Here is a 14,376-nt window from a genome sequence, read left to right as displayed (position 1 = left end):
GAATGAGAGATGATGGAATATCCAGGTCTTCGTTGTCTAACTTTTTCAAATTAGTACAGTGATTGACATATAGCTGAGTCTTTTATTAGGATTAGGAATTATCACAAATGTATTAGATTCGTGTCTAAATACGACTGTAGTTTTCGAAGAGGGTAGGGCCGCAAATGTCCCATTCGCATCCTTAATCCTAAAACCAAATGCCAACTAATTGGATTCTAAAGACAATGTCACTTAGTCTCCTACAAATATATGCGGAGCATTTAACTCATAATTTTCCGTCATCTTCTAATTTCATTTGTGAGAACATAAATAAGCACTTTTGGAACTTTAACAATAACATGGTATCGTCCATGAAAAAGCGAGTATCATCAATGGAACAGACTCAATCAATGTGCTGAGCAATTTACAAAAAGAATAACAGATGTCGAACGTGCTTTCAAATAATGTAAGATTGCGAAACATCCCATGATCCCGGGCATGAACAAGGATCCATTGCCTCCAAAAAATACACAACAAGATTTCACAATAGAACAATACATGCCTAGTAATCAATACTCTAATTTTCAATATCCGAACATATCCTAATCCTCAAAGACCTTCCAACTTTCATGCAACTCTGACCAGAAGTAGCAGCTCAATCGCTAGTCACACCTTTGCTGTACAATGTCTACCCCGACAAATATCTCTTTCCCATATATTGTAAATGACTGAGAATAGATGGTTGAAAATAAACAGGGGAAAAAAGAAATCTCCAAGGATTAACTAATTGTTGAGAGAATTCATCCAACTATTTTTTAGGACATCGTCATCCGTTTGGCAATTCACCAGAGCAGTACACAACTTCTACAACAATACCTCCTAAACTACCCCAGGCAAGATTTCTTCTGCAATGTACTTCCCGTAAATTTCACTGTACATTTTTATTCTTGTCCAGGAGTAAGCCCTATATAGTATATACTCCATTATTATACTCTCTCTACTTATTAGTTCCTATAACAAATACCATTCATAGTTAGTTACAAACGAGGGGTTTCATCTAACCAAATGGCTTAGTAGCACATAAAACCAATCAAACCATAAACAAGGAATGGAAAGAAAATCTTAGGATGCAATGAAATCTTTCCTGCAAGAACGAAGAACCATGAAACTGCATTGAAAATGCTAGATGGACAGAAGAAGAATACAACATGAAGTAGAGTACAAGCTATGGCAGACAGAACCCCACCACCATGTTCTATAGAGTAGGATTGACAGTATACACGATTGATCTCCTCCCCCTAAGGTCACAGGACACATGCCATAACGGCATGAGGCCCAACAAGAGAATCAAATCCATTATCATCCATGACATTGCGAAAGATCATCCAACAACACTAATATAAAAGTCCATGATCTCCAATTACAACATTTAATTAAGTTTAGTACATAGCATAAAATGCAACTATAGGATCAAGAACACACACAATAAGAATCTGTATCCAATACTTCCAAAATCATTACCACAAACAATGGCCACATAGCTCACTATGAATCAAATATTGGACGAAAGATTTGACGGTTAAACATCTAATAAGAATAATTTCATAGCCCAACGTGCAAATGTGTTTTTAATTGAAATCATTTAAATATAAAAATTAAGTCTGTCAATCAGCAAATTGCTTTGATCTATGAGTCAAGGGCTGTACAAAAAAAAAACTAAAAATGAACATCCAAAAGAACAAAAGAACCAACATGTGGAGAAAAAAAAATTGAGATGCCTCCAATTTTTTTTCTTGGTATGACTCAGCTATACCTTGCAATTGAAAGCCCTAGAGGAACAAACAAAACCATCAACGAATAAAATCCATCTTAAAACAGTACCACGAGCGTGATAGCGATGGTGCTAAGATTGCAAAATGGGTAGTGTAAATGAATGCTAAGAACAATTACAGTGACTTAAAAGCACAATATGAGGTAGGAAATTCACCAGGACGCTTCTCTGATGTAATCCGATAATAGTCAAGATACCACCACACAAACTTCTTTAGCCCTATCTCCAAATCGATCCCTGGCTTGTAAGTTGTACCTAAGCTCTTTGTGTGCAAAGCTTACATTGGCATGTGTAAACTTCACATCCCCATTCCGAAGGATTGGCAACACCTTTCTCGTATCCTTAACCTTCAAATGCTATTCCAAAATACTGACCAACACACTAATTGGTACTGGCGATGTATTCCCCAAATTCAATACCCAATTGCGCTGCCCCTTCTTCCCACCACTTCTTGTACTCTTCTTTGCTATGTCTAATGCCGCCATATAGCCCTTTACAACATCATTAATGTAGGTAAAATCTATGGCCACATAGCCATAATCAAGTGCTTAAAAGATAGTATTTGGCTTCCCTTTCAAAATATCTTTAGTAAAGAAGTAGGCCATGGTAGGCCTTTTCCAAGGTCCATACACAGTGAAATATTGCAACCCAGTAATTGAAAGCTCGTGAATGTAGTTATAAGTGTGTGCAATCTCTTCTCCAGTCTTCTTAGTAGCATCATACAGTCTTGTCGGCTGGTCAGTCTATCCTTATCTAAAAAGGGCACCTTTAAATTGAGCCCATAAACCGAACTGGAAGAACCCCAAACAATCAACGGTTGCAGATTCACTGATTTGCAAACCTTCAGAATGTTCATCCACCCAACAATGTTGCTGTGAACATAAGACCCTGGATTCTGCATTGCGTATCAAACCCCAGCTTGAGCAGCAAGGTGCATTACGTGGGTAAACGCCACCAAGTCAAACAGCTTCTTGAGCAGCGCTGCATCATTGATACCCTCTTGCTTTCCAGAAACCTCTAGCGATTGCGCTTGAGCCGAGGGTTGTAATAGTGGTTGAAGTTATCTAGACCCAAAACCCCATCGCCGCGGAGCTTCAGAGCCATTGAAACGTGAGTTCTGACGAAGATTACGGCACCGATGACGAGGACGATGATCCATGGGCGGAGCGCTTCTGGGCCAAGTGGGTGACCCATTTTTCCTAATTGTGTCCCATCCAGGAGTCGTTAAGCGATCGGCGCGAAAGCAAAGAAGGCGACTACGATAAGAGGATGAAGTAGAAGAGAATGAAGACGAGAAAGAAGAAGGACCAGAGAGTGAGCTTGGAGATAGAAGAATGAAGCCTAATGCTTGGAATTTAGTTTGGAATTTAGGTTGTTATCTTGCGGGCCAAGGATTAGTTACTTGCCCATTAAGTATTTGAGTTTGTTTAGGAGTTGGTTTAGGGTTTTAGTCTAGGGTTTGCTTTGGTCTTTCTCTATATAAAGACCTCTTTGTTTTGTTTTTGATCAATTCATTCAATAAAAGCTATATTTTTTCGGTATATTGTTCAATATGGTATCAAGAGCAGGTTAACTGAACCTGTCTCGGTGCCGTCTGTCTGAGTGATTCATGAACTCGTGAGTATATCACCAGCACTGCACCACTGGACGTTTCGGACTGAACGTGTGCACCGACTGGAATCTATCTAACTGCAACCTGCTGCACCGACTTGAATTTGCATCTGCTCAGTTTGCTGCAATCATCGCAGCCAACTGGACCACCGCCATACCGCACCCACCATCTGTCGCACTGCTTCAGTCTGCATGCATCTGCATCTTTGCATCTGCATCAATTTGCATCAGTCGCATCTGCACCTTTGATCTGCATCTGCACCAGGTATCGTGCTCCTTGTTCCTCAGTATTGTCATGGCATCTGCAAAGGACGATTCCTTACAAGCTATTGGTGTGAAATTGAATGGAAATAATTATGTGTATTAGGCATATGTGATGAAGAATTTTTCGATTGGAAAAGGTTTGTGGGGCTATGTTTCTGGAATGATTTCTATTCCAAATAACCCTAAAGATGAGAAACATGTTGAATTGGTTGCTGCATGGGAGATGAATAATTCAAAGATTATTACGTGGATTAATAATTCTGTTGATTTGGCTATTGGAATGCAACTGGCTAAGTTCTCAACGTCTAAGGAAGTTTGGGATCACTTGGCAAAGTTGTATACCAAGGCCAATTTTGCTAAGAGGTATCAATTGGAAATGGAGATTCGTACAATCCAGCAAGGTGATAAGAGTATTCAAGTGTTTTACAATGAACTGACTAATCTTTGGGATCAACTTGCATTAACTGAGCCTGAAGAACTCGGCATTATCAAGCTCTATTGTAAATATAGAGAAGAACAACGTCTTGTTCAGTTTCTAATGCCTCTTCGAGATGAGTTCGAGACACTCTGTAGCTCCATCCTTCATCGAACTCCTCTTCCATCTGTTGATTCTGTTGTTAATGAGTTACAAGCAGAAGAAGTTCGTGTGCAGTCGCATAGGCTCTCTTCATCGTCGTCAAATACTTCAGCATTTGCTGCGGTAAGGTCTCGTAGGGTTGCTATGGATGAGTGTTCTTATTGTAAAGGGAAAGGGCATTGGAAATCCTAATGTCCTAAGTTGTCTCGGCAACATGCACTTCCACAAAAAGGAGGAGCAGCTGCTGTTTTGCATATTGGAACTGATTCAAAATCTGAATCTAGAAAGGATGATTGGACATGGTAGTTTGAAGTTGGCATCGGCATTGACATGGTAGTTTGAAGTTGGCATCAGCATTAACATGGTTGTGTTTTGAAGTTGGCATCGGCATTAGCATGGTTGTGTTTTTCGCATTGGCATTAGCACTAGAATTTGGAGTCTTGTATCCACATCTACCTTGCAAACTCATGACTGTGTTCCGCCATGAGTTTGACGGGGGGTGTTGGAATTTAGTTTGGAATTTAGGTTGTTATCTTGCGGGCCAAGGATTAGTTACTTGCCCATTAAGTATTTGAGTTTGTTTAGGATTTGGTTTAGGGTTTTAGTCTAGGGCTTGCTTTGGTCTTTCTCTATATAAAGACCTCTTGGTTTTGTTTCTGATCAATTCATTCAATAAAAGCTATGTTTTTCGGTATATTGTTCAATAGTCACATTGCTCAGGAGAGTGGATCCTCTATGCATTACATGTACATACCCACCTCCAATTAGAATAAGGCATTTTGGGAGCTCAGGCTTCGGATTCCATGGGAACTCCGAAGTTAAGCGAGTTTGGGTGAGAGCATTTCTAGAATGGATGACCCATTAGAAAGTTCTCATGCCGAGTTCCCAGAAACAAAATCGTGAGGGCGTAGTTGGGGCCCAAAACGGGCAATATCGTGCTACAGTGGAGGATGAGCCAAGATCTGGTGGAGCTCAGGTCGGGATGTGACAATTTGGTATCAGAGCGAATCCCTGGTTAGAAGTGTACCAACGAGGATGTCGGGCCCCTAAGGGGGGTGGATTGTTAGATCCCACATTGCCCAAGGGAGTGGATCCTCTATGCCTTATATATACCCACCCCCAATTATCACGTGGCCCACTGGAAGTTCTTGTGCCGAGTTCCCAGAAACAAAACTGTGAGGGAATGGTAAGCCCAAAACGGACAATATCGTGCTACTGCGGAGTTGAGCCTGGGATGTGACACCTAAGGCGGTGAATGTATGGATGAGATTTCTTGAGCTTGAACTTTCCGGGAGTGGAAGGGATGTTATCCAAATGTGAGATTGGCTTCAGCTGTGACATTGCCCAATTCTCCAAAAACCCTAATTTCCACTTTTTTTGTTTTTTAAGAGGGAAAATTAGGGTTAAGGTTTGGGTTTGGGGGTGGGATTGGTTTGTGGGAAAGGAATGGGGGATATATGTAGGGCAGATGCTGTGATGGTTTTGTTTGTGTTTGTTGATAGAAGCATATTTATGCGACTTAGTTAGCTTGTTTTCTTGCATTTTCATAGTTAGTTTCTGTTTATTATAGTGATTTAAGCTATTTTCGTGTGTTTGTAGGTTCAAATGACAAAGTTGGCAAGAAAGTGCGTTTTGGAGCATTTTAGAGCAGTTTTGGGCTGGAATGGATATCTTACATATGGAGCACAAGGAATGGACGAATTTGAAGTTCAAGAGAGGCTAGAAATGTGCTAAAGAGTTGAAGAAATTAATTCAAGACATTGAAGATAAGGAATCAGCTAAAAGGACGGAACATTATCCAAAACCTTATCCAAACTAACTTTATCATATCTTATCTTATCCTAATCTTATCATACTTTAATTCCAATTGCAAGGGGGGATCAATTACATATTAAATCACCTAAATACCCCTTTCTAGAAGCCTCATCACCTGCCCTAGATTGGTGTTGCACCTTTTATTAATTTTCTTCTAGAAATCTACCAAATATTCCATTCTAGAAGCTTTGGCCAAATTTCCTATTCCTTTTTCCCTATGATTGTGTAATCCTTATCCTCCACTAATTTGCGCAAAACCCTAGCCTATAAATACATATTTTTTGCCACAATTCAAACCATCACCCTCTACCATCAGATCACCACACCATCCACCACACACACAAGAGCCAAAACATCAGAAAAATACAATTGTGCCATAGATTTGCAAGGAAGGAAGGAGAGGAGACCCTTTGCCATGCCCTGCCATTCAAGCTTGGATTGCTGGATGTTCCTAGGTGTATTCTATCCTTAGTTTTAGTTCAATGTTTGTTTTAATATGGTTTTATGTTTTCAAAGACATAAGGAACTAATTTCTTTATAGTTGGAGGTGAATTCGAAGCCATGATTATATGTTTAATATGAACTGATTACGTCCAGTTATTGTTTCTTGAGTCTTGAATATGATTTGCTTATCTGAGTTATCAAAACTTATTTATGTATGTAGACTGAGGGTCGACACTTAATTTGCATGCATGAATTTGATGCTAGAGTATAAGGGAGTTTCACCTAATCGTTATGAACTTATATTCACAAGTAGTGGAAGTCACTAGTCGTGATTGCGTTAAGTAAATTCTAGGCAGGAGTATTATGCTTTTCATAGTTACGAATGCCTCGTCAATGCTTTTGGTTTCAATGAACTTAATGACCTTTGATATGTCTTTCTATCATGCTTTTCATAGTTAGGGAACTTGATAAGGATAATTTGGTTGCGATGCATATTCCATCCAATTCAATGAATTAAGGAAAATCTAATGGTTAATTTGTGCTATCACGGTTAACTTGGGGTGTTGTCATTCATAGTCTAAAGGAATAATAACTGGAAATTGGTTTGTATGTATATGTCATATGTGAAGAAGGACCCTCTAACTAGCCATTCACCCATTTAAATCACCAATTTCGTTCAAAGTAATTTAGAGTCTTAGATAACTTAGTGTAAGTTTTAAATTTGTCAAAAACAATCTCCCATTCATTAAGTCTTGTTAGTTGAGTCATAATCTGTTTTCTTTTAATCTTTTGAATCAAGTTAAGTTTATTTTCATCAAAATCACTTGTTAGGTCTAGAATTGAGTCTTTTTTATTGTTTGTTGCTGTTTTGAGTCATTTAAGTCAGTTTTAAGTTTATAGAGTCTAATTTAGTATTTTTAAGTCTTATTTATGTTGATTAGCATCCCTAGTTAATCCCCGGTCTAGAACGGTCTCTACTTATATCTTTACTACAATTGTCAACAATAGGGTTTAATTTGTGTGCTAGTTTATATCACATCATTTGTTAGTTTGGTTGGTGAGAAAATCAAAGGTTTTGGGAAAAAAAAATTGGGGATTTTGGGGGTGGAGGGGTTTAATATAACAAGGGTTGGTGGTTAGAGTTTCGGTGGTGGTGGGAAAATTTGGAAGAAGATTTTGCCAAATAAAGACGAAAAGGGGGAGAAGGGCATGCCAGGTATTTTGTGGATTGGTTTAGTGTTTTACTTTTTGAGCTTCTAAGCTCTGGTTTAGTACTGGTTTGGTACTGAGGTGATTTTATAAAAAGTGGGCATCAAAAAAAGTTGAGCTCAAAAAAGTGTTTGGTAAACACTTAAAAATAGTTTATTTTCACAGTTTTGGGTGAAAAAAAGTTGAAAACATGAAGCAGCAAAAATAAGCTTATTCTCACAGCATAGCAGAAGCAGTTTTTTTTTTCAAAGAACAACAATACCAAACCAACCCTTAGACCTTTATAGCCGCCGTCATCTTAGATAAAATGTCTTTTTCATTTTTATTTTGATTTTTTGTTTGGTTAGTTTGGTGGGTTTTGAAATTTCATATAGTTGTAAAAATTGGGGAAATGTATGCCCACATGCTTTAGCGAATAGTGAGGAAGACTTGAGAATAGTTGTGTTGTTGTTGATATGTGAGGTTTTTCAAAAGACAATCATTTCATTTTTTGTAGCTCTATATAAAGAGCACTCCGTATGTGATCACAATAAATAGTAAAGAAAAGAAGTGAGAGGATCCATATATATATATATATATATATATATATATACTGTTTATAGGGTACATTTATATTATTGTTTTTCATACTACTGATATTTGAATTGAATTGTGTAATTTTCGGTTGTTAGATTTTTTTATGTTGCATCTTTAAAATCGCACATCTAATTATATGTTTGTTCTATCTCATATATTAAAGAAGGAAATCAGAATTTAACCATATGGTATACTAAGATAAATACTTTTTAACCACTTTTAATATGATACCATAAAATTATACAGAAAGAATATTGCCTTGTAAATGTGATTTGGTTACTAATATATCATGGGACTCGAATTGTAATGCCAAACAGGTGAGTGGACTTCATAACACTAATTGTATGCTATTTTCCTATTTCTAAACGTGCGTCGGACGCCAACATGATTTTAAATTTACCTGACATGTTAATCTAATTTCCTTTTATTCAATACTAATGCATTCACTCGTATTTCAAATCTTAAAATTCCAACTAATGTGAAAACATTTCATTTTATTCAAAATTCTCTTGCTCAAAGACTGACTTTCCTTAGGATAGTCGCCATATTATGAAACAATAATAATAGTTGTAGGCCCATTACTTCATGTTTGATTCTTCATTAGCACCAAGGTATTAAATATCGATGATATCGAAAATATTGATAGTCCAAAAACACGGAAATATCGATGGAAATATCAGGATATTATCGATATCGATAAAAATTGAATAAAAACCACGGAAATTGTAAGAAAAACTTGGAAATTTTTATTGAAACTTTGCAGGATGTTTATTTAGTCAATTATCTATTAGTTTATCACAAAAAATTGGAGGGAAATGCATTGCATGATGGATTTAACTGATTTAAGTTGATTATATAGCGAGCTGACAAACATTGTGAGTGTAGAAAATATGTAGTAATTTGACACACCCCGTCCCGAAGGAGGGCATGCTGGCCGTCACGTGAGAGTGACGTAACCATTTGCACAGTACGGAAGCTTTAAGATACAATTTAAATTGATACACCCGAAGGTGAGTCCTAATTTTGTCCAATCTGTCAGAACACCGTCGAATTCCTCGTAGTCACCACACCTTTGTGATTCCTGAACCTGGAGGGGCGCAAAACCAAAATTGAGTGGGTCAGTAAAACAATTCTTTTCCAAATCCAAACATTTCTCAAAACGTTGTAACCCCTCTCCGTAAAACCTGTATACTTTCCCAGAAATGTAAAATATAAATATACATATATATTCTCAAAACTTCATTTTTACTATCTCAACATTATCTCTTTATCAATCATGCCATGCCATGTCATCTCAACATTTCTCATATTAATTATGCCATGCCACATCATCTCAACAGTAATAAGGTATGAATGCATCAACATAATCATATCAGGTGCAAGAAAGTAATCAACCGTAGGCCCTCTAATAGCCCTATACGGTTGAACCTAGAGCTCAAAATCTATCATTATCACTCTACCGGAGTCACCTCTGTGACCCGTCCGGCCTTCTGCACACAAGTTACGCTCTAGTGCTTCTCATAAATCATCTGTGCACATAATCTAAGGTCACCCACCAGTCGGAATCTCACTAACACTCTCGCGACTGGTCTGTCGTACCCACTCCGCGTGGACTGTACGACTAGCATCTACTTGGATCCAAGGCGAGCGTGCGATGCGGTGAATACTATAAGCACTAAACCATGGTGCAGGATTTGAGCTCAATATATATCATCATCATCATAACAGTAATTAAATACTCATCTGTGCGTCCACCGCACCATTTCATACATATGCATCATAAATCAATTCTTACCTGTGCGTCCACCGCACCAATTCATACATATGCATCATAAATCAATTCTTACCTGTGCGTCCACCGCACCAATTCATACATATGCATCATATATTAATTCATGCATGGCATTTCAACTCACATTTTTATATACTTTTCATATCAATTCTATGCATGGTATTTCACTTCCCGTTTTTCCACATAACTCATATGCATTTCATTTTAAATTGCCATAACTTTGTCATTTCTCAACGAAATCAAGTGATTCAAAAACGAAAGTTGTAGCCCTTGAAGAGAAAAAGAGAATGGTACCTTGCACAACACCTAGTTCGCCGTGGTTTGGCCGGAAACTGCCTCGAAAGCCTCGGAGGTCGCCGGAAACTGGGTATTTTTCAAATGAGTATAACTTCTTCAATACTCAACGAAATTGAGTGAAACAAAAAGGAAAGTTGTAGTACTTGACGAGACGAAGATATTGATACCTACCTCGACTCCTAACTCGCCGGGGATTCGCCGGAAAATGCCTCGAAAGCTCCGGCCAAACTTTGAACTTGTCAATCTCCGTGTTCTTACGTCCAAAAACTTCCAACGAAGCACTCCGAGCTTCCTTGGGACCTCACTAAGCTCACTATGAGCTTGGATTGTCCTAAAAATCAACCAATTCAAAGCTCATGAACAGTACACTTTCATGGGGAGTTTAGAATCTAGGTTTTCCGAAGTAAAACTTACCTGAAATGGATACCAACGTGATCGTGAAGTCCTCAGGATTCCAATGGTGGTCTCAAACTTGACGTTGGTATAGATTTAGGGTGGTTTTAGTGGTGGTCCGTGTGAGTTCGAAGGAGAGAGACAGAGAGAGTGAGAAATCGTGAAGGAGGAGAGAGAAAGACAGTGAACGGGAAATGAGGAGGGTTTTGAGGGATGTGGGGATCCCACGTGGTCCTTATTCCAATCTCCAAACACCAAACTTTAACATTTTAACCTAAAAATCTAAGTTCCATCCTTATTAAATTTCATTTTATTTTCAAACTTAGGAACCTAGATAATTAGCAACCTGAGCTTCACAAATTTAGTATTTCTTAAGGGCAATTTCGTCCATTCACAGCCACGAATATAATAATTTGGAACGGGCTGTGACATAATTAATGAAAGAAGTTTAAACACACCATAATCATTTATATATAATGAATTAGTACAATATTTTACAATTTATACATTGCATGGTAAGATACATGAATAACTTAGTACCACATAAAGTTTCTACGAGGTTCAAAAATTTCACTATCTTTATCATCTCTATGTGTAGAGTAAGTGTATTTTAGTTTATTTTCACAAAAACATAAGTGATATGGTGGTCAAGGTATTGAAGGAGTAAAATGGGAGGGGTTCGAATCCCCTTTGTGTTTTTTTAAATATAGAAATTTATCCTAGATAATAAATATTAGCTTGCAAGCCTTGCAGACATCTTCACGACCATATAAATATTACAGGCTGAATATGTAATCACAAACACATCTGTAGCGAGTTGGATAATCCCAAGTGTAGGGAATTTTTTTTATTTATTTTTTATTTATTTTATTTTTCATTTCACTTGTATAATAACATATGATGTATGTGCTCATATTCCAAGCACACCAAAAAACATCTTTGTATTGAGAAAGGAACAAATAAAAATGAAAAAATCATTCACATTTAGAGTCGTAAATCAATATACAACACTTGAGACAGAGATTAGCGAATCCACCAAATCACAGAAGCTCAACCGTGTTGTGCCTTGGTATTTTCTAGCTAGAGCAAACCATCAACTTTCTGAAAGATATCAAACTAGTGCAGATTGAGATGGTTCCAGCATGTCTCACCACGGCAATGATTGGCATTCAACAATCTCTTCAACGATTTAGAAGCATAAACTTGTCAAGGAACATAAAGCTTTTGCAGATCCCACTTCCCCATTCAATTTCTTGCTTCGAGCTCTATCCTTCAAACTGAGCTAGGGAGGAAACTGAAAGATGATGCAGCTAGAAAGAGGACGAGAAAAGAGGACGGGTTGATCTCATGGATCAATCCCATGGCATGTTAAATTCCTGGTTGTTGGTGATAAGATGTAGTTTTGTGGTCTGAAAGCTATAAGATGTCGTTACCTTAAAGTACGAAGTCAGAAACAGCACTGCAACTCTGCAAGAAAGCACGGTTCTAGTCCCACATCGGCCAGCTGAAGAATGTAGGAGAGTTAAGACGTGTATAAAACCGAAAGCCCAACACTGCCCAGGCATACCTTTCTCGGTCTTCAAGGGGCCAAAGATTCACACGATATTATCGATAATATCACAATATTATCGATCATATTGACAATATCGCGATATATTGATGATAAGTAGATGGTTTAGTGTAAAAATATCGTCTCTTTACAAAAACGATATTATTGGCGAAATATCGCCGATAAGTAGATGGTTTAGTGTAAAAATATCGTCTCTTTACAAAATCGATATTATCGGTGAAATATCGTCGATAATATCGATATTTTGTACCTTGATTAGCACAATAATGGTCACATGATGTGAGGTCGGCATGAAGCACAACAAGATATTCAATTTTGCAATTGATGCTAGTTAGATTATGTGTTTCACAAACCCCGACGCAAATATCCATCTGGATACCGAAGTTAAGCGTGACGGCTGAAAATGTTGAGTAAAAATGTGAATAAATTAAAACTGAAGCCTATAACTGTTGGTGAGAGTGCACAGTGCTGGATGTACCCATATTACATAAATGTAATGTCAGATTACAGATGCAAGTGCAATAAGAGTAAAAATATTATCATCATAGGTAGGATGTATAATGTTTTGCTCATATCATACTACGTAATAGTATTAACATCGATTATCATAAATCCAAATATTCAAATGTATGGTAAACCACAACATCTCAACTATATAAAATAGAATGCTCATTACAACTATGCAAATACACAACCCTATGCAAAAAGTAGCTACAAGGAACAGGCTGGGTTTAATAATCCATGCTCAAATACTACATACATGAGAAGCTGGTGCTAAGCGCATCACATACGAGTCTTAGTTGCCTATTGCAAACTAATACAGGAAATCACCTATAATGGGTCCATAGTGAGTGTAATGATGCGATGTGAACGTACATGTAGAATTGTTCCTAACCTGGACGAGTACTATAGACACTAGTGTAAGTATGTATGATGAGCAGTTATAAATATGTACCATCATGCCATAACTGTCTTATAACTCACTAGAAGAAGAAAAAAAGGTCATTCGCAAAGGTCAAATGCAGTCGAAAAACACATTTTGCCGTTTGAAATAAGTGAAAACACCCTCGCTAGGCACTGAAAATTGCTCAATTGGAAATACTTTTCTTTTTTTCTAACGAGCCATCGAAAATGCTTCATTTCTGACGCATATGGCTCGTAGTTACTAATTTTCTTTCCGTTGGAAATAAATTTTCAAAATGGTAAAATTATTTTATTTCCAACATCATATAGTCACAAATACTTAACTGACCGTCGAAAATACTTTCCATACAACATCTATTTTTTGCGATGATATATTTTTAACTCTCCGTCTAAAATATAATTTTTATATTGATTTCTCTCATTTAATTATTTTTATAATTTTGGCTGATAACCTAAACTAAAACTTTAATTTTAGTGAACCAAGCAAATTATTTTCACCCTTGACATAGACAATTATATTTATAATTCAAATAGAGGTAACTTTTAGCCATTTAGTACTACAGTCTAATGGTATTCCTTTTCACTTGTAAGTGAAAGGCCTTAGGTTCGATTCTCGCCAAAGGCGAATTTGAATGACATTATTGCTAGCCCATTTGAGGCTAAGTTCACCCCACTCCCTGTTAGTGTAGATAATATTGTTTATTAAAAAAAATACAGGTAACTTTTTGCCACTTAGTACTAAAGTCTAGTGGTATTCCTCTTCACTTGCAAGTGAGAGGTCCTAGGTTCGATTCTCGTCAAAAACGAATTTGAACCACATTATTGGTAGCTCATTATGAGGCTAAGCCCACCTCCTCCCCTTAATGTAGATGTTGGAGGTTATCAGGACTCTTATTGCTACAATCCTTGTCAGTTAGGGTTAGTATTTTACCCAGCATATAACTCTCGACAAGGGTTTAGGGATTTATCCTGGATACCTAGTCATGTTGTCATTTTTCCTTCAATTAAGGAAGTTTGCTTTCTTGTTATTGTAAATAGATTATGAGTGTTTCAAGGAGTGATTAAGGGAGTGATTGAAGTTTGCTTCTTCACTC

The 14,376-nt window shown here is 37.4% G+C and overlaps 1 pseudogene; it reads right to left on the bottom strand.

The window, feature by feature from the left end:
• Positions 1–1,908: 1,908 nt before the first annotated feature.
• On the bottom strand, positions 1,909–5,603 carry LOC126625083 (UDP-glucuronate 4-epimerase 3-like; annotated as a pseudogene).
• Between the last annotated feature and the right edge of the window lie 8,773 nt (positions 5,604–14,376).

Source organism: Malus sylvestris, chromosome 6 (assembly GCF_916048215.2).
Source record: "Malus sylvestris chromosome 6, drMalSylv7.2, whole genome shotgun sequence".
Taxonomy (NCBI): Eukaryota; Viridiplantae; Streptophyta; class Magnoliopsida; order Rosales; family Rosaceae; genus Malus; species Malus sylvestris.
Note: the sequence above shows the minus strand (reverse complement) of the source record. Positions and strands in the feature narration are given on the sequence as shown.